The sequence below is a fragment of the Lepeophtheirus salmonis genome, chromosome 4 (genome assembly GCF_016086655.4).
Source record: "Lepeophtheirus salmonis chromosome 4, UVic_Lsal_1.4, whole genome shotgun sequence".
Classification (NCBI taxonomy): domain Eukaryota; kingdom Metazoa; phylum Arthropoda; class Copepoda; order Siphonostomatoida; family Caligidae; genus Lepeophtheirus; species Lepeophtheirus salmonis.
Window position 1 is genome coordinate 27,374,502 of NC_052134.2, and position 20,048 is coordinate 27,394,549.

The 20,048-nt window shown below is 28.9% G+C and overlaps 1 long non-coding RNA gene across 2 annotated transcripts in view; it reads left to right on the forward strand.

Annotated features, from left to right (window-relative positions):
- LOC121116945 (uncharacterized) overlaps positions 1-20,048 on the forward strand; it is a 59,742-nt gene that overhangs the window by 31,037 nt on the left and 8,657 nt on the right. Inside the window, exons 3-5 of one of the 2 annotated variants that reach the window (XR_005863986.2) lie at positions 3,671-4,003; positions 4,195-4,439; positions 6,519-6,587. This is a non-coding gene — a long non-coding RNA (uncharacterized lncRNA). Of the gene's footprint in view, positions 1-3,670; positions 4,440-6,518; positions 6,588-20,048 lie in introns of both variants that reach the window. The other variant, XR_011779755.1, reaches the window with a different exon arrangement.

Below are 20,048 nucleotides of genomic sequence, written 5' to 3' on the forward strand. Positions count from 1 at the left end.
CAGTTTCCAAGCTCAGCAAGAACTACTTGATGGCACGCAAATTGACAAAATATTCCCGAAAAATACGATGTGTGCCCTAGTTGTTCGGGAGGAGAACAGTTTAGCAATCATGATGTTCAATTGGATACGTTGCAAGGAGCTGTGAGATGAAGGAAAACCAAAATTCCACTCTGTGGATATTTTGGCTGGAATTAATACGATATCGATCCTCAATGTTACTCCAAGTCCAAAAAGACATATAATTATAACTATCGATCAAACCCTCACTGGTACTCCCTGTCTTTCTTGAGTACATGCACTATTTTTACTTTATACTTAAATGACCCCTTTACCAGAATTAAATAATAATGACAGCAGCTTTTGAAAATATAAAAACTTTTTTACAATGCGAACTAAAATACCCAAAGTGGGTATTTTAGTTCGCATTCTAAGACAAATTTTATATACCTCTGTTGACGATACCTCCTAAAAATTGTTCAGAACAAGATAATTGTATGGAATATTTTGCAATGGCTCTATGGTAATTTTAAACCAGTACAAAAGTATAAATATATATTATTCATTTACCAAAGAAGAACAAAAATATGTAAGATTATGATATACATCAGCGATCATTGTATACTGTGAATCCTGTATAGAAGTTTGATCCTACATGCAAAACGCTCGCAAGAGACAAATAATTTATTTTTATTTTCATAGATATGATCAAAATTGGGAAAGAAGGCTTCAGAAACGTATAGGAGAGCTTGAACTTCAAAAAAGAAACTAGCGACGTCACTGTTGAAAAGTAGTCCATTTGTATGGACAATAAATTATAACTCCTTTTTTTGGTGTATGTCCGAATTAAAAAAAAAAATAATATATTTATTTACAAACAAACACACAAAAAAAAACTTTAATTAAGAATATATTTTAAAGTGTTCCTTTCTATGTGTTAGTATTATTCCGTTCATTCCTTAGCCTTAAGGCATTTTTTGCTACAATATACACACAAAGTTTACGAAAAATAGAGAAGTATGTTAGGGCTAGGCTGATACCCCAATTTTGTCCAAGCTTACACTTTTCTGACACTGTGCATGGACCTTATCACCAAATCTGTGCAATTTAATCAAAATATATAATAATACGTACCTTCAGAGAAAGTGACGATAAACTATTAAATCAAATTTTTGGGTTTTTGAATGAGACTAATAATTTTTTTTTGTGCATATATATTTATGAGAGCAATTTAAAATCCTCTCTTAAAAGAATGTATAAATGAAGTAAGAAACCCAACATAAATATTGTATAGATTGTGCACAGCCAATGAAGAAAATAAATATATAGAGTTTTCATAAGACAACATAGTTTTTTAACAATGAAAACCCTTTTTTCATTTATACTCAGGAATACAGTGAGCTTTTGAAACTTAAAATGGCACCAACAACTAAAATAACTTCAGCCTTTCTGTTTAACAAAATTTGACCCCTCTTTTGCCAAGTTTTTTGGTATATCTGTTAAAAAATATGTTATGCAATAAAACTATGGAATCTTGTTTCCATAATATTCATAAAAATTAACTATTACGATAAAAATAAGCATGATATTTTAAACAAATTATCTTGTCTAAGATCGATCAAAAAAAAGTTTTACAAATTTAGTCAATTTTTATATATATAACTTTTATTATATTCAAATATCGCTAATTATCATGAACATCAATTAGATTCTTTTGAAATTTGTCTATTTTATTTAAGTTGTAAAAATATCAACTTTGAACTCTCAAAGTAAAATCTCTTTCAATTGTGATGCATTTTATGATGTCAGTAAAATTATCCTTTGCAATTTTTTGAGAATCTTATTCACTTTCTTGTATTAAATAGTAATTTATCGATCTAATGATAAAAATATTTTCGAATAATTTTATTTCAATCTAAATAATGTGATTTGTATACTTTTCTGTCACATTGTTCACTTCATTAGTTTCTTGGTCAATGTAAATATTAATGTACTTCAATAAAATTGTAGAAATATCTTCATTAGGCCCATATACAGTAACAAAATAAGATTAATTTTTGTTTGTCAAAGTTAGAAAAAGATTGAGCACTTTGGTGAAAATATTGTATCTATTGTTTGTTGTCATTTATCATTTATCTGGTTGATATTGTTCGTGCTTATAAAAGTATTTATGTATGTAACGATCTGTTAGTTGGACCTTACCTCAAGTAGACTTAAGTCAATTAAAGCCATATTTTAGGTTACAACAAGCACCAAACTCACCCTAATAACTCTATTTATTCATTTTTATAATTCAAACCTTACTTTGAATATATGTTTTATCATAAATACATAAAATTTATGTATATTCTATAAAGTATATTTGGTATTGTAAACGCCAGTTTTAATTATTTCATGAATATTAATGACACTTTGGCAAGGAGAAATCATGTTTTCATGTTTGTATGTAGGAATAAGAAAAAAATGACTTTTTGGTTATAATTTGCATGATTGAAAGTTTTTGGAGCACATTATACTACTTATGTGTCAGCTAATTTGAAAGACTAAACTTATTTAAATATATGTTTGAAACTTTTTATTTGATATTTCCCTTTTTGATATACATACATTAGGGTGAGGCTAGGATCTTACAATTTTTTTAAAGATTGGGCGGATAGTGCTTCACCTATATTATTGCTGTTGTTAAAACCTAATTAATTTATCTCTGCACTTACAGAGAAATATGTATATATATATACATATTTTTTTTTATTCGGCTCCTTGATATTAATACAAACATTTAAATAATAAAGTTCAGGGCAATTACGTACAGATACATAAAACACATTATAGTATAAATTTAGTGCCCGGAGTTGAACCATATCTACTTTAACTATACATGCAGAACAAATTAATAATAATAAAATAATAACTCCAAATCAAATGCCATACATAAAAGATAAAACGATACTATGACATGCTTTTCCAAAAATTCATGATTATTCTGTTAAAAACTCTTCCCTTGTTGAAGACCATAGATGGAATAAACATGATCACTTCTGATGCTATGGATCATGTATCCGTTCCTATGTTTAAAATTTTCAGCGATAAGGCTACATATCTCGGAGATGCAGTAAAAGTTATACTTTTCACTTCTTTCACAACAATCAGTTGATATGACGCCAGCCTACTTGCAATAAGAGCTTTAGAGTTTAGCAGAGCAAAGTCAATGGCTTTGTTTTTGGATGTAGCTCCTTTTTTTCTTCTTTTCATCTACACTTATCCAACCTTTGAAATTTGATTTTACAAATTGTTTTAAAATGGTTAAAGACAGGCAATCTACAAACGCATGGACTGTGTTATTGAATATCTTACAAGAGTCCTAACATGGCCTCAAGAAAACAGTTTAATTAGTGGAACTATATAATTGGATTCCTCTCAACAATGACTTAATTTTGTTATTTCGGTTGTCAGGGAGACTTAACCGTCTCCTATATACATCACATAGTATATCTGTCTCACCTTCAAAATTGGGCAATGTATGGGCATGACATAATATAAAGAACTGAAGTCCTTTCAAGAGGAAACTTGAATCTCTCGTAATTAAATAGATTGAGAGTGAATATCGTACCTAGCGTAAATGACGTTTCTAATATCATGTTATCTAATATATCAACTTTTTTTTATATTGTAGGTCCCAACTTTGAGATCTCCAGCAGGATTCCATAAACCTATAGACAAAACAGCAGTTTTACTCAAATTCACCTCCAGACCATAGAATCAGATTATCTCCCTCAAAACATACTCCAAACCCGCCATGCTTTTTTTATATTAATTTGATACCTTTTTTAATAAGTCTTGAGGTGTAAAATATTCTCAGTTTATTAAAAGAAAGCTAAAATATATAAAAACTGTAAGAAGATTGTGTTGCATAATATAAAAAAATACACAAAAAGTTGTGTTTTATTTGTTGGTTCTGGTATTTCTGGGACTGGTGATTCGATCAGCATTTCTCACGATTGTAACGGTAATCCTTAAATTATATTTATCATTTTTCGTTTAATAAACGATAAATAATGTGGTTTAACAGTAACAAAAAGTTCATTTTTTGTGTAATCAGACCACAAAATTGAGTCGCAAAAGGAGTCTTCTTTAAAGATATGTTTTTTTTATTAAAAATTTATTTGAGTTAGAATTTGATAAAATTTATTTACCTAGGTCTCACAAAAACCTTGATTTCTTTGGCCCCTATGCTTTTTAATTTGGGCTTCTAAAAGTTTACAGTCTTTACTCCTCGTGCAATCATTTTGATATTGAGCAAGACACAAAAAAAGGAAAAACAGTGACATGAGAAGAGGAAACTGTGACACAAGAGAGAATGTCGGAAGAGGATTAGACTGCTTTCTCAAAACAACAACCATCATTTTTTAATTTGCCAAAATAATAAATTTATTTGTAAAAAGGTAACATATTTGCACTCAAATTAAAAGACAATAATTAATGTATGGCATACACTCTTAGGATCTAGAAATAAAACTTTATATTTTGAAACGTTATGTATGTAATTTGATATAATATATTGTTGTATATTATAATTTTCTTTAGACATAAAATATAACTTTAAAAAAATTTATTTATGTAATTGATATTCGGTTCATGTAGAGTAAGTTTTATGCTTCAGTGGCGCATACCTTTGCAGTAGAGTGGAACTTATTTTTTAAATGTTCAAAATATAAAGTCGTAAGAGTCACAAATTGTACTTTTTAGTATATAAATATCTATGGTTAACGATGAAGTTTTTTAAAAAATATTTAAAGGTAGCTCCAGGCCTCTAAAGTTTTGAAATTTTACAATGTTTTAGAAAAAATGTGCTTTTTTTTATATCCTGTATTAGGTACACATTACATATTTTTGTACAAAATAACAAATTTAGATTAATAAAATTTATATTTACAATACCTTATTCTTAGTCAATATTTAACAAACGATATTTTAAATTGTTGTATTTTGTAAAATGATAATTTTGATTGAGGAAGTCTCCTGGAATCTGATTACAAATGGATATTATGGATCTTGGACTACATGGAGAGGAAATTGTAGTTGAGATTCTTCTAATGTTCATTAACCACTATATTCTTTAATTATACCCAATTCATGTTTATTTTTAATACGTTGCTGCCCTCAATCTCAAATAATCTCAAATGGTATTTTTATATGAATATGACTCCAATCAAATTTATTTTGTAAACTTTTATTATAGAAAGAATTATGACTCATTTTTTTTGTTTATTTAATCAAACAATATTAGTACTTGTATATTTTGGTATGTATCAGTATAATACGCTAAAGAAAAGACAAATAGGCGGAGAGCAGCAATTCATGTCGCTACACTTATCTTTGTTTTGGAAACGTAGATAAAGAATTTTCATAAAATTCATAAAATATTGTTTATATTCATTTAGTATATCTAAATTTGTTATTTCTTACAAAAAGATATTAAGTGTATCAAATAGATAATATTAAAACTAAAACATTGTAAAAATTCAAAACTGTGAGTCCATTAAACTATTTCTAATTACTTTTCAAAAAAAGTTTAAAGTTACCCTATAATATATATAGTCTTAAGGTAAGATTTTGAGACTCGAAGAACTTCATAATACTTCGAACATTTAAAAAAATAATCGTCACACTACTATACAGTCTGCATAGACATACAACCATTCGGGTATATATATATATATATATTTATAAAAGGATTCATTATGCAATAAAATAAATCAACCAAGTATTTAGTTGAACCTGAAAATATTTTTTTGCTCTATGTTTAATCGAAAATATTCCTGTAATAAAATTTTTAATATTTACACATAACCGGAAACAAAAACGTGAAAATAATGTTTTTTTCTTTTTTTATTAAGGTGAATTTTTGTTTCTATTTTTTTACTGTGGAATTTTACAACCTTTGAGTGCAATTAGCGACGCCTTAGTGATATTATTAATAATTTATTAGAATAAGATAATCCATTATTAATTGAAAAATCAAATTTAATTCAAAACAATCATCCTTACTTGCTTTTGTGTTGAGCCTAAAAAATAACTTTGTAAGTTCTGAAGAGGAAAACAATGCAAAAGTTATATTTTTGATCTACATACCGAACTTGGTCCTAAACACTTTCGATTTATAAAATTTTGTCGAAATTGGCAAGCTAATACTTTCCTAATTAAACAAACATATCCATATCTTTTGCATAGCATCTTAAGCCATAGTTATGAAAAGTTGTGTAATTTATTAGAAATTTTGTGCACATTTATAAGTTTTATATCGTACTAACGTTTGTGTGAGTTTTAATCGTCTTATTTGCATTTTTGTGGCAAACTACACTACTGTTACAATGGTAGAAATATAATTGAAATGGATAATCGCAAAAGTATTTAATTTATAATTGGTTATCAAGTGTATTTATGCATTTTTGTATTAGGTTTTAAATACCTTTTTTTTCTAGTTGTTTAATATCTTTCAATAAATTGTTCTCCTTTATTAGATCCTTCATATAATGTACAACACATTGGAATATGGTTGGTGTAGGACTCTTTGTTGAAAAACTATCGTGGTAAGATTGATGGGTTGACGATTTTATAATTATTTCGATGGGGATCCCCTCTAATGCACCACGTCCTTTCTTTAGTATTAGTTTATTTACTAGAGATATATATACACGAAATGGCACAGCTAAATTTTATACACATAAATTTTCAAACAGGGAAGTATACTTATATCTTATCGATTACTATTGAAAGGATTATGGTGCTGCCATAATGGTATACATAATTTGACACCCCCCCCATGTAGTCTTTCAAAAAAAATTTATCAATGTCTTATTATTTTATTATAACAATAACTTTTTTGCTACTTCAAGCTCAATCCTCAATTTGCAGCTTCTTAAATAAAGTAGAATTCTTATATTCTACCAAAAAAGGTATTTGAAAAATAAAAAATATCTTTAAAACATAAAATTTTAAAAAAGGATAGAAACACATGAGCTTCTCGAATTTATCTTTGCCCCAGGTCCCGCTTACAATAAACCCGAATCTACCCCAAATATAGTATATATACAGTCATGTTGTAGTACAAGTTACAATTTGTACACAACATAGAGTATTTGAAGTAAAAATTGCCCACTGATACGTCATTCCATTATAATTAATTTGCAGATTGATATCTGCAAAGACCCTGGGCGTAATTGTTTACTAATATTGCTTTGAGAATTATTATTAATATGTCAAAAGGAAAACCAAATAAGAGATATTGCACGTAGTGTTTTCATAAAGTAAAACAAATAAAAAATACTGCCTGAAAACTAAACTCCTCTCTTCCACAAATACTATTAATTTGTTATTTATTTTTGCAATTTGGTAATTCAGAAACGTCAAGAACTTTCTTGGGCATTATGCATATATTTAGGTTGTGTTTTTTCCTATTATAAAAATCTTTTGAAGACAGTTTAAAACAAATGTTCTTCATAATTATATTTCTTTATATAGTATGTAAGTAATCATCTTTAAATGTTATTAAATATGTTGCCAATTTTTATATGTATATGAACAATTGTCTCAAAAATATAAACAAATTCGTCCATTTTTTTTTATGTGCAAACCTATTATAATAATATTAAAGCACGTAATATATGTATACTATATTTGTATTGTATTCATTGAATCCAAAGAAGGTACAATTTCCACAAAAAAAACAAAAATAATAAAATACTGCAAATCTGTTTTTTTAAGTCTTAGTACCACAATCTATAATAAAAAATCAAATTTAAAATAGAAGGTGTTGTTATTTGAAGAAAAATAGTAAACATATTTTCAGTGATTATCCATATGTTACTTATGGCAATGCCGCACATTTTTACTTTCAATTATTTTACTAATAAAATAACACGTTTATTAAATTTGCAAAATATTTAGCCTTATAAAAGTTACTATATGAGGAGAGAAGAGATAGCAAGCACAAATAATATGTACACACAAAAAATATGTAGCCCCTTTATAACAAATATCGGAATAACTTATTTTTCTAAAAAATAAAAGGCTGAATGATATTTGAATCATTCAACTAAACATTAATTATTATAGTTTTTTAGTTATCTAGTTTGTTCTTTACAAGGAGTTCCCAATTTATCTTGACCAACCTTTAGATGCACTCTTTTCAGATTTGAAAAATATTCTACTTATTTTTGAATCTTTTTCTGAATTGAAAAAAATTTACCATAAAAACAAAAGGCAACCACAGACTATATCTTTGGAAATCTACTAAATTACTCATTTTTTATAAAAATGAAAAAAATTATAACTTGCTGTAAAGTCAGGATATATGATTTCATAATAAAAACTTATATAAGATTTGTTTTTTAGAATATATTTTGAAATATTTATGAAACTATCAATTCTTATTTTTTCAAATTAAAAAACTTAGGCCACCACACAAACAGATTTTAATACTACAAAAACAAGCTAGAAAAAAATAATTATAAGGATAAAAATAACGGAAAACAAGAAAAAAATATTACATTCTTATAAGCAAACGAGGGAAAAGCTATCTTATTACACTGTTATTACTTAATTATATGTCTATAATAATTGTTATTTTTTGCCATGCTCCTCCACCAATAAATGCCTAACGCCGGACTGAGCAATGAGCAAACATTGATATGTTTAATCTTTCTTTCGATTGTCGAATCTGAATAGGCTCCTATCAGACATTTGGTGGAAGATTAAAATATGGTTAACTCCGGAAACAAAGACTTCTTTATTTTCTTTTAATGTACAATCCCGATGTTGATCCTTAAAAATCAGTTTTATATAATGGATTTGAAGCCTTCTTTGATGTTTCATACTGTACTTATCTCCCCATTTTGTAAACACAAAATAAAAATTATTAGGCATTTTACCATGCACACAATACAAAATTACAATAAACAAAAACAGACAATTAAACAATAATGTACTTTAGGTCTGAGTATGTAGAAATGAAAATAAGAAAAAAGGAAGAACTATATTGTCTGTGTTTTAGTTGTTCTTGCCTAATATGACGAAAAGCTCTAAATATTTCCTTAAGAAAAAGAGATAATAAACAGTGCGTGGGTCAATAAAAAAAACTAAGATAGGTCAAATTGATCTTCAATATATCACAAAGGGTTAAAAAAGTCTAAAAGGGTCTTTTTTAACCTCTTCTATTGCACTTTCTAGCTTAAAACTCCCTGAATTCAAATAAATTTAATTTATATACAATTTTTTTTTTCAAAGTTTGGAACAAACTTAATAATTAACGACATATAAACAGAAAAATAATGAATAAACATTTTATATAAGTGACCTAAATTAGAAAATAAAGGGTTCTTTGATAAAAGGAACATTATTTTTTTTTTTGAAAAGTTGATGAACAAACAAACAAAATTAGTTTTATCCATTTGTGGAATCAAAGAAGTAGTTTGCATATAATATTTATGTTTATTATATACAACTGTATATAGTTGAACTTCAATATATCAGTCATACACATTTCTAACTGACAAATAGCCTCATATCAATACATAGATTGATGTCAAGAGTCTAAAAGGAATATCAGGTAGTATCAATTTATTTTAATAATTATTTTTAAACGCCCATATATGGTTTCGTAGACTCTATTTTTTGTTAGTTTTTAAAATCTAGTTCTACATATGTTTAAGTAAATTTGTTAAAAATATGACTTACGATAAGTTTAAAAAATGAAACCAAAAATCTATATTGTATTATGAATCATTTGAAAAATGTTTTAGAGATAAATAAAAGAGTATAATTAATTTTTATTTCCTTCCGTTAATAGCTACTCGCAGTTAATCTAATAAAACGTCATAGTAGTTAAAATCTTCTTCTCCCAAACATTCTTTAAATTGTTAAGGTAATCACAGTAATTTTTTGTTCATTTTTGGGGATTTTAAATTTTAAGTTATAAATCTGTTGTTACTTGTTGTTTATTTATAAAAATCATTACTAAAATTTGCTGTTTTGTGTTTTTTTTGCAGCGATATATTGTACGCTATTTACTTTCTTTTACATATTGAAAGGTAGTCACTTTTAAAGGGACTCTCTCACGCACACACAAATTGACCTCTATCAATAGATATTGCTTTCCTAAAAAAATATTAAATCTACTGTGGGTGTAACGAAATTTATGATGGATTGTGTTACTTTAAACGGATAACGGGAGAATAATTCACAAACAATGCCTTTAATCTAATATCAAGAGTTTATATATCGAGGAGTTTGACTTGTTTAGATGATATTAATTATTCATCATAGTACATTGTATTCTTTTTTCTTTTTTATTTTCGTATAAAGGAATGATCATTTTTATTCAGTTAAATAAAAGGTATTAAAATCTTAACATAGGCGACCCCGACGTGATATCATGCCTCATAAAAAATTTCATTCTAATGGCCAAGACCATGCGGACAATGCCCCTCAGGTCGAACAAAAGTACGTAGCGGAAGAGGTCAGCAACTTAACACTTACCGTAGCAGAACTATGTCCTCCTAAATTCTTGGCGATAGATCCAGAAAACTTGTTTTGAAGAATAGAGCAGGGTTTTTTGAAGAGGAAGCTCATTTAAGATCAGACAAAATATTGTTTAATGGCTTCAGCATTTCCTGGTACAGTTTTGAGGTATATTCATATTACAAAAGAAGTACTCATGTATGATTGTGCAAAACTGGTAATTTTAAAGAAATATGGTCTCTCACCTTCGGATATAATTTTAAAAAAATCTGATATGCTGTGCGATTCATTGAGATTTCCCCCTGGAGAAGTTATAGATGAAGTTGAGTGTCTCCTTGTCTAGGAATACATCCATAATTTGCGTCATCATTTACTACGGAAGGTATTCATCAGAAATGCGCCTAAAGACCAGCAAGGGTACTTGAGAGCACAGTCCCATTCAATTAAAGAGTTGAAGCAAATGTGTGTTGCAGCCAAAGAACTTAGCAATTCACATTTAACAATTCACCACTCCTATCAATAATCTTTTCAAAAAAACCTCTTCATAACACGTACAAATTTACTAAATCTAAGGAGAAAAAAAGATATCTGCTATTATCATTCTAAATTTGGAATGAACGCAACTATCTGTTTAGGAGCTAGTTGCCATTTTTTTTGTACTTGTTTCAAAAAACTAATATGCCCTCGGTTGCAAGGGAACGAGGTTGTAAATAAATCATCAAACTTCTTTTTCATCAAAGACAATTCCAATTTGATTAATTTTCTGGTAGATACAGGAGCGGAAGTGTCGGTTATTCCATTTAAAAAATGTAAAATACTTGTTCTAGAAAAACTTTCCCCATTATTGTATATGGAGGAGCCTTTGTTGATGTTATTGGTACAACAACTTTAACTCTCAATCTAGAAAATCTAGGAGATTCCAATGGAAATTTATTGTGGTATAAAGGGTTGTCCAACTTTGGGTGCAGATATTTTATATAGTTTCAGATTTTGAGTTGATATTTTCAATGAGAAATTATTCGATGATGAACCGGGCTTCATTTAAGAACTATCGAAGACTCAAGAAATCAAATCAAAATATAATGATGTCTTTAATAATAAAAGTTTCATTGAAACTTATCCAGCTTACAAAGTTGAATACCACATCGAAAGGTCCTCCTTGCATTGCGAAATCCTCCAAGTTAGATGGTAAGAAGTTAAATTTTGTACGCGACGAAATCAACGAATTCTTGAAGAAAGGAATCCTATGATCTTGTTCTTCTAATTTTTCTTCCGTTATTCACGTCATTCCAAAATCCAAAGAAAGCCAGCGAATGTGAGTCTTATATCGTCAATTAAATTGGATGACGGACCTTGATCGTTATCCCTCCCAAATCGAAGAGATTTGAAGGCTAATCTAAAAAGTATGATTGTTTTTACTAAAATGGATTTACACAGATTATATAACCAAACACTTAGGAATAACACTTCTATAAATAAAAATGGAATCATTAAACCATTTGGTTTATATGAATATTTGAGGATGGCTTTTGGTATTAAAAATGCTGCTCCGACATTTCAGAGACTCATCGATTCAACTCTACGCGGAATTCTAAATGTGTTTGTATACCTTGATGATATCTTTGTCGCTTTGGAGTCGATGGATGAGCATTGGAAAACGTTGAACGTGGTTTTATCAAAGTTTAAAACAGCTTCTATGATTGTCTCCTTTGAAAATGTGAGCTTTTCATGAAATCAGTAGACTTCCTTTGGACTTTCTATTTCATCAAATGGTTTTAGGCCTCTAGATTGTAAGGTAAAGGCAATCCAAAAAGTACCAACCCCAAAATCAAAAAATGAACAGCATAGATTTTTGGGCATTGCACAGTTCATCGAAAGATTGTCTCAATGGACAAGTCATTTGTACCCTCTGTTAAAGAAGAATGTAAAGTGTAATTGGAATACAGAACATGAACACGGCTTTTATTGTATTAAAAATAGTTTGTCTAAAAGTACTCAACTTGCATTCAGATATTGCTTTTAGCCCTGACGACTGATGTATCTGATACAAGAATGGGAGCTGTTCTCGAGCAAAAGGTAAATGGACACTGATCACACCTAACTTTTTGATCTCGGGCTCTTTCAACGACACAACATAAATATTCAACGTTTGATAGAAAATTATTAAGTGTTAAGGAAAGCATCGAACATGTTCAATGGGCTTTGAATGAACAAGTTTTTAAAGTTTTCATGGACCACAAACCTTTCGTCACTGCAATTGACGTTTGCCATCCCTCTTGGACACCAAGACAGTTCTGTCCTTATACATTCATAGCAGAATTCAATTGTGATATCGAAAAGGTTTCTGGAAAATTAAATCATACTGCAGACATTCATTATAGAAGTATAAATAACATCACAATAGACCCAACCTTCATTGAAGATATAATTGCGGATCAAAACAAACTGGATCCTAATTTACTTAAGTTTAAAATTAAACCTTTTTTTTAAATACATTGCAGGAACCCTACTTGCTAGTTTAGACAATGCTGACACATTACATCTGGCTGTGTCATCTCCAGAATTGGGTCAAAGAATAGTGCATTCTGTACACAAGGACAATAATCTGGGATTCAAAAAAACGTAAAGGAGGGTTTCAATTTCTTATGGTTGGCCTAATTTGCGAGCAGACGTCAGAAACTTCACTGGAGAGGGTTTAGAGTGTCAGAAACCCAAACCTTTCATGACATCAAAACCAACGTCATCTTTGGATCTTCCATCTGAAAGATTTTCCTTTATTCACGTGGGAATAATCGGCCATTCCCGCTAATTCAGGGACAGCACTATGTCCTAACTATTATGGATCGTTTCACAAGGTGGCCAGAAGTGATACATATTCCAGATATAAACTCCCCAAACAAAAGTCTATAATTTTTGAGTTATTGGATTACGAGATTTGGAGTTCCAGAAACCATTGTGTCTTACCAAGGAACACAATTCACACGTTCATTATAGATGGGTGTATGCAGGACACTTGGGATTGGAAGCAAGAACACAACCTTGTACCATCCAGAATCCAACGGACTCATAGAACAATTCCACAGATCGTTTAAGACCGGGCTAGTAGCACGAATTCTTTAAAAAGAAGAAGACTGGATCAATGCACTGCCAGTAGTTTTATGGGGATTGAGGAACTCAGTACCAATAGACTCCGGTTATAAATATTCACTTTTTCAATTACTCAAAGTCCGCTTAGTATCCATGGCCTTTAATTTAACGCGTCCACCTTTGACTTCTGGCAACCTGGACGTCGAAAGTTTCTTTAAAACATTGGAGAAAATAACACACGTTCCTTCCGAGAAACTTTAATAAATGAGCCATAAACAAACAATTAAAGAAAAAACAAATTCGTTTGTGTGCAAAATAAACCTATAAAAGAGTCTCTTTCTCCAACTTTATTGGGACCATTTTAGGTGATTGAGAGGCAGGATCGTTACTATAAATTGGACTTTGGATCAAGAACAGACAATTTTTCGATAGATAGATTTCGACCTGTATTTGGAGCTCCATTGTGTATTACTAACTAAACGATCTCTTTACTCACTCTGTTGTCTGTAGGAGTTCGACTTATTTAAATGATATTAATTATTCATCATCGTACCTTGTATTCTTTTTCCCCTTTTTATTTTCCTATAGAGGATTGATCATTTTTACTCAGTTAGAATAAATATATTTAATTCTTAACATATATGTATAAATACTAGTCTGGTCCCAGAAATAACTTATTTGAGTTTAAAACGGAGGGACCCCAAGTTATTATGAGGTTTGATAAGTAGAACACTTTATAAAAAACAGCTCATTTTCACCTTTTTTAATAGTGTTGCATACAAATTTAATAGAATTCAAAAGCATTATTATACAAACTATAAACAAATTGAAAAGTAGATTTATTTATTGATAATGTAATATAAATAATTGATGTATTGACATTTCAGGGATAAATCTGTAATGGCATTCACTTCTTTACTACGTAGAACATATTAAATATTCTGTTTTAGAACTAAAACTTGATAGTGGCATTTTAGGTCTGAAGATAGTGGTTATAGAAAACAGTCAGAAGAGGACATACGCTGCTACAGTATATTTTACAACGTTTAAAACAGTGATCTAATATAACAACTTCTAATTTCCACTCAAAAGTTTACAGAACTATGACTAAAGGACATTCTATTGAGTAAATAGAATGATGAGAATTACCCTCCAATCGTAATATTCTATGTCTAATTTTCCATTATTGATGTATGAAGGAAACATTGAAAAATGGGGTAAAATGTGTTTGCAAGGAACTTCTTGGTGAATTTTGCAAATGTTGCAGATCTTGAAAATATCACAGTCGCTTTTTTAGAAAGCTCAATGCCAAAAATGAAGAATGAGTTACATAGAAGCTGTGGATCAAACATTTACTCTCAAAAAGATAAAAAATGATCTAGAAAATAAGGATATGGACGTCAAACTCAGAAATAGCTAAAGATAACGGCTACAGTAACACCATTTTAGTCCACTCACAACAGTTTCGAAGAAAAGCAAATCCCAACCACGTGATTGACAGAAACGTCTGGCCCTTGTAAAAAAATTGTCAGCAGAATTGTCAATGGAACTTGCTAGAACAAAATTGAGGGATTGAAACACAGTTATTTTTATAAGGAGCTTCAGCAATATCACTTAGTAAATTACATTGTTATGATTAGAAGTACAATACGGAGAAAACGAAGTTGTGAAAATAAAAATCCACCCAAAAAACTAAATTAAATGTGGATGGTGACTTTTTGCAGTACAAAACGATCTTTAGTTTTGTAATTTTATACAATTTGATTTTATTCTCAAAGTTTTCATTTTCAATAGAGTTTTGATGAATGATCCAGCTCAACGAAGCTTGTACGATGAATATACTGCTTCAAGTCTTTATATAAGGAATATGAATGTGGTAAACGACAACTCGAAAAGAGATGTTGCTTTGATTTAGAAACTTAAGTGGACATCTCACAAAAAATATAAAACAATTACACTACCTTGAAAATGATTTCCAAACTGGAATAAACCAACACTAAAGAAAGGTTTTCACCAATAAATAAACTGAAATAACAACTAAGTGCAACGAACTAGGCCTACAGGGATATAATAATTAAAATATGCAACGATATTAGATACGTCATAGGTAGTAAAGAAATACTAAGTATTATTTGTTAAAGATTAACCACCCATTCTGCTACGGATTTTGTCAATATTGAATATTACACATATATACATGAAAAGTTATGGGCTTATCAACGAAAACCTTTTTTTTTCTTTCAAAATAGTTTTTATTAATACATTTAATCTCCATCAAGAGCAACACAATCATTCAAACGCCGCTCTAACATTTGAATGCCACTTTTATAGAACACTTTATCCCTTGCCAGAAAATAATTCTTTGTTTCAGCGATAATCTCTTTATTGCAGCGAAATTTTTTACCAGCCAGTAGATTTTTAGGTGAACAGTCAGTAGTTACTGGCAGTCGAATTTGGGGAGTTAGGTCGATGCGGAAGAGATTCAAAGTTCAGTCCATGTAGTATGGCAATTGTTTTGATTGACTTGTGACACTGTGACTTATTTTGGTGAAACAACACTTTCTTCATCTCTAAATGGGACCATTTCCCGTTATTTCGTCCTGCAACCGCTTAATTATTTTTGCTGTTTATGGTATTTTCTTCCTCAATGTAGTATATGAGTATTATGCCATCCCAAAATACCAATGCCATAACCTTTCCAGGTAATAGTTGTGTTTTTTAGCGCTTTGGACAAGGTTCACCAGTTGCAGTCGACTCAAATGATTATCTTTTTGATTCAGGAGCGAAGTGATGAATGAAAGTTCCAGTCTTTGTTACATTCCATACACTAACTTTAGTTTGTTACTTTTAACCATACTAAACACTGCTCTGAATCATCACCACATTTTTGTTTTTGGTCAACTGTGAGCAAGAGCAAACACAACATCCACTTTGACCAATGCCCTCTAATGGATAAAGGATCATGCAATATAAAGAGAACATGTTCCTTTGTAAGATGCCAGTTTACTCACGCTACTTCCTTTTACCATAATTTAAAACGATTTTGTGTATTTTCTGTTGTTACTGCTTCATTTGGACGTTAACTATGTTCTGCATCATTAGTACTCTACTACAACGTAGGAAGTAAGCAAAACAACGTTGAAATGTTTTTCCTGATAGAACTGAGTACTTTTCTAGGCATTGCTTAGCGTGTACCTTATTTTTCCCAATTAAGAATTAGCGTCAAATTAAAACACGAAAATATTTTTTATCCATTGCTTGGAAATAACAAAAGTAGCGTGACCCATACCACAGTAAATCGCTAGTTAAAGGACAAATTGTCTTGAAATTTTTGCAGCTGTCTTTTGAATATTGCTACGAACTAAGAATGAGGTAAATTAAAAAAGTAGCACCATCTTTTAGTGAAGGTCAGGACTTTCTAGTCAGTTTGCTATATCTTTAATTAATTTAATGTAAATAAAAAAAAATAACTCTTATTCCGAGATATTTGCTTAAGCTTATAAGCGCTTCAATTAAGTAATCCTCCTTAAAAAATGAGTGTATGATATCATTTTAAATTTAGATTATTCTCTGTGGAAGCATGACGTTACAAATTAACAAACAATAGTCGAAAAGGCTTGATTTTCTGAGCAACTACCTAATTATATAATACATATTGAAACTCAGGAGAGAATCATATCAATTAAGGCCAACTTATCATACATTTGGGGATATTTTTAAGAATATAATTTTTATAGTATTTATTGAATTTACAGAAGAAACAATCAGCAAATTTATTTTAAAGTCAACAGAAAAAATATGTACATGTGTAATAATTATGTAAAAATTATAATATGGAGATGCATATAGGATTATTATTACTTTTATGTGCATTAACATATTACAATTATGTTATTTTCATCCAGTAGCAGAGTGCACCAATGTTTAGAAAAGCAGGTATGTGTTAACTTGTTTAAAAACTATAATTAAGAAGAAAAAATGCTAGGGGAATTTCGAATCTTTTTTTTTTTTTTTTTTTAGACATTTTCAATTTCAATTAGATGTACCCTACAGTATATTTTGTACCAGCCACTAATTGAACTGTTACTACAAAAAAAATTACAACAAATATTTACTTTTGGTTATTCCAATGTTTTTTCTACTTAAAAACCTGTCTAACTTTTACCACACTGTATATCTTTATAATAGGAAAAAGGGTATGTATCCTTTAACCCCATCTATTTGCCATCTTTTATCTAAATCTACAGCTTTGAAATCTGCATATTTTTATCTACATTTGCAATTATATACATCTGCAAATATTTGGTACATCAGTAACGTTTTTTTATGACATTTAATATGATCATACAAGTCATTAAAGACATATTAATATACATAATGATCTTCAAAGACTTGGAGGCAGTTTTTTTTGCTTTTAAAAAATCTTATAAAAGTTGTTTGAAAGCTCATGTATTTAAAAGTTACTTAAATAATTGTATATTTTTTTAAATACAAAATAAATTGTTAACTTTATAAATTTATTCATAACTAACTATTTTGCTAAAAATTAAAGAAGTTAAAAAAATTCGATGGCCATATTTGCTAACTACCCGTTCATACACATATGTACACTGCATCTTTATCCAACATGAAAACAAATGTGGACAATTTTGCAATGAATATGCATTTATGTTTATATTTATATATTTGCAAACAAAAATTTACTCTTTGGTTTTTTTAGTATATGTATGTACGTAGAAGCATGTTTTGATATGCATCTCTGCATTAAAAACAACTCATACATGTAAGTGTGTATGTATTTGAAAACACTGGGTAAAGAGTACTTAACATTTAAATTAGGTAGTAGGGATACTCTGACCTAATTCAATATTCGTATATCGTATTATAATCATAGTTTATGAACGCATTAAATTTAAAAGCTAATGAGTTTTATTCATGCCAATGGTTAGTACTTCGGCAGTTGAATCACCAATTTGTGATAAGATAAGAAGTACATTTTACGTAATTTGTAATTTAGGTAACAATGAAAACTGCAATGGAATTACATTATTTTAATTTACATGCACTTCAAAAATAAGTTTTTACTCTACTAAGTATACTACATTATTATATGTCATAACTTATTGCCAATGTATGTTTAACTTTGGAAGTGATATTTGCCTTTGTTATATAACTATCGCTTTTTTTATTTGATTCTTTATGGAAGTATGATGATTGTGCTTTTAAAGATATATTATATTAAACATACCTCAACTTCTGAGTATATGCTAAATAATGAATGGTTGCTTGAAATGGACTAAAAAAATAACTTTGTACTTTTTTAAAAATCTTTTGAACTCCGTCCAACTCTGTCAGTACTATCAGTAATTTGCAAATAAGAAAATAATTCAATAACTTATATACAAATTCACCTATTTTGTACAAATATTTGGTAATTTCAAATAGTGTTCTATTTTTAATCTCAAATTATTTAATCCTATGAATATACAACTTAAAGGGCAAAAATAAACTCTTTTTGGGTTCTTTTTGGAAGGATTAACGCCTTATTTTTTATTTGTTATCAAAATGAATCTATTTAAAGCGTAAAAAACATATTTTCCATGTACAAATTATTATTTGTTTCACCAACTATAGCTCTGCAGCAATATAAAATAGATTTAAATTTTATTGAGGAAAGCATCAAATGAGGCTGATATAATAATATTTAATTATAATATTATTAGAATATATTTATTTTCTTTTATAATACAAAATTGATAGAAAAGTCATTTAATTCTTTGTCACTTTTGTTGACTAGACCTCTTTGAACCAATGATTTTAAATAAATAAAACACTGATTTTAGGAATTAAACGATATTACGCTTTGTGTTGATAAAAAATAAATTATAAAAAAACATCATTAGTTTGTCAATTTTTTATTAAAATGCACCGTGTAGAGATAATCTAAATTACTCCCAAAAAACAATTTTTACCATACATACCTTATGGTAAATTTATAGTTTATATATAATTAAATTTGTCTATTAATTAAATATTTTGTGATGATTTTGGTCTATTAAATCGAATCAAAGCACAAATTCAAAAATATTCTATTTTGTGTTAATTATTTAAAAAAAGTACTTTATTTCAGTTTTTGTGCATTAACCTGAAAGTCACAGCAATTAAGTAAGTATAATGTGTTGACAATATATATTTTCTTTATAAGATTATTGCATTTTATACTTATGGAAGGTTTATATTGATATTAATTAATACAATTTCTATTGATAATAGGTGATACTTAAAAAAATCTAATTGAAAAAAGAAAAATTGTTTATAGCAATGCATGAAGTTCAAAAACATAAATATATTTTTACAAATTCTATAGAGTAGTGACTCTCAAAATTTTCAAAATGTTTGCCATCTGAGCAAAGAATATCAAGTTCTCCAATTACCACCACCGTTAT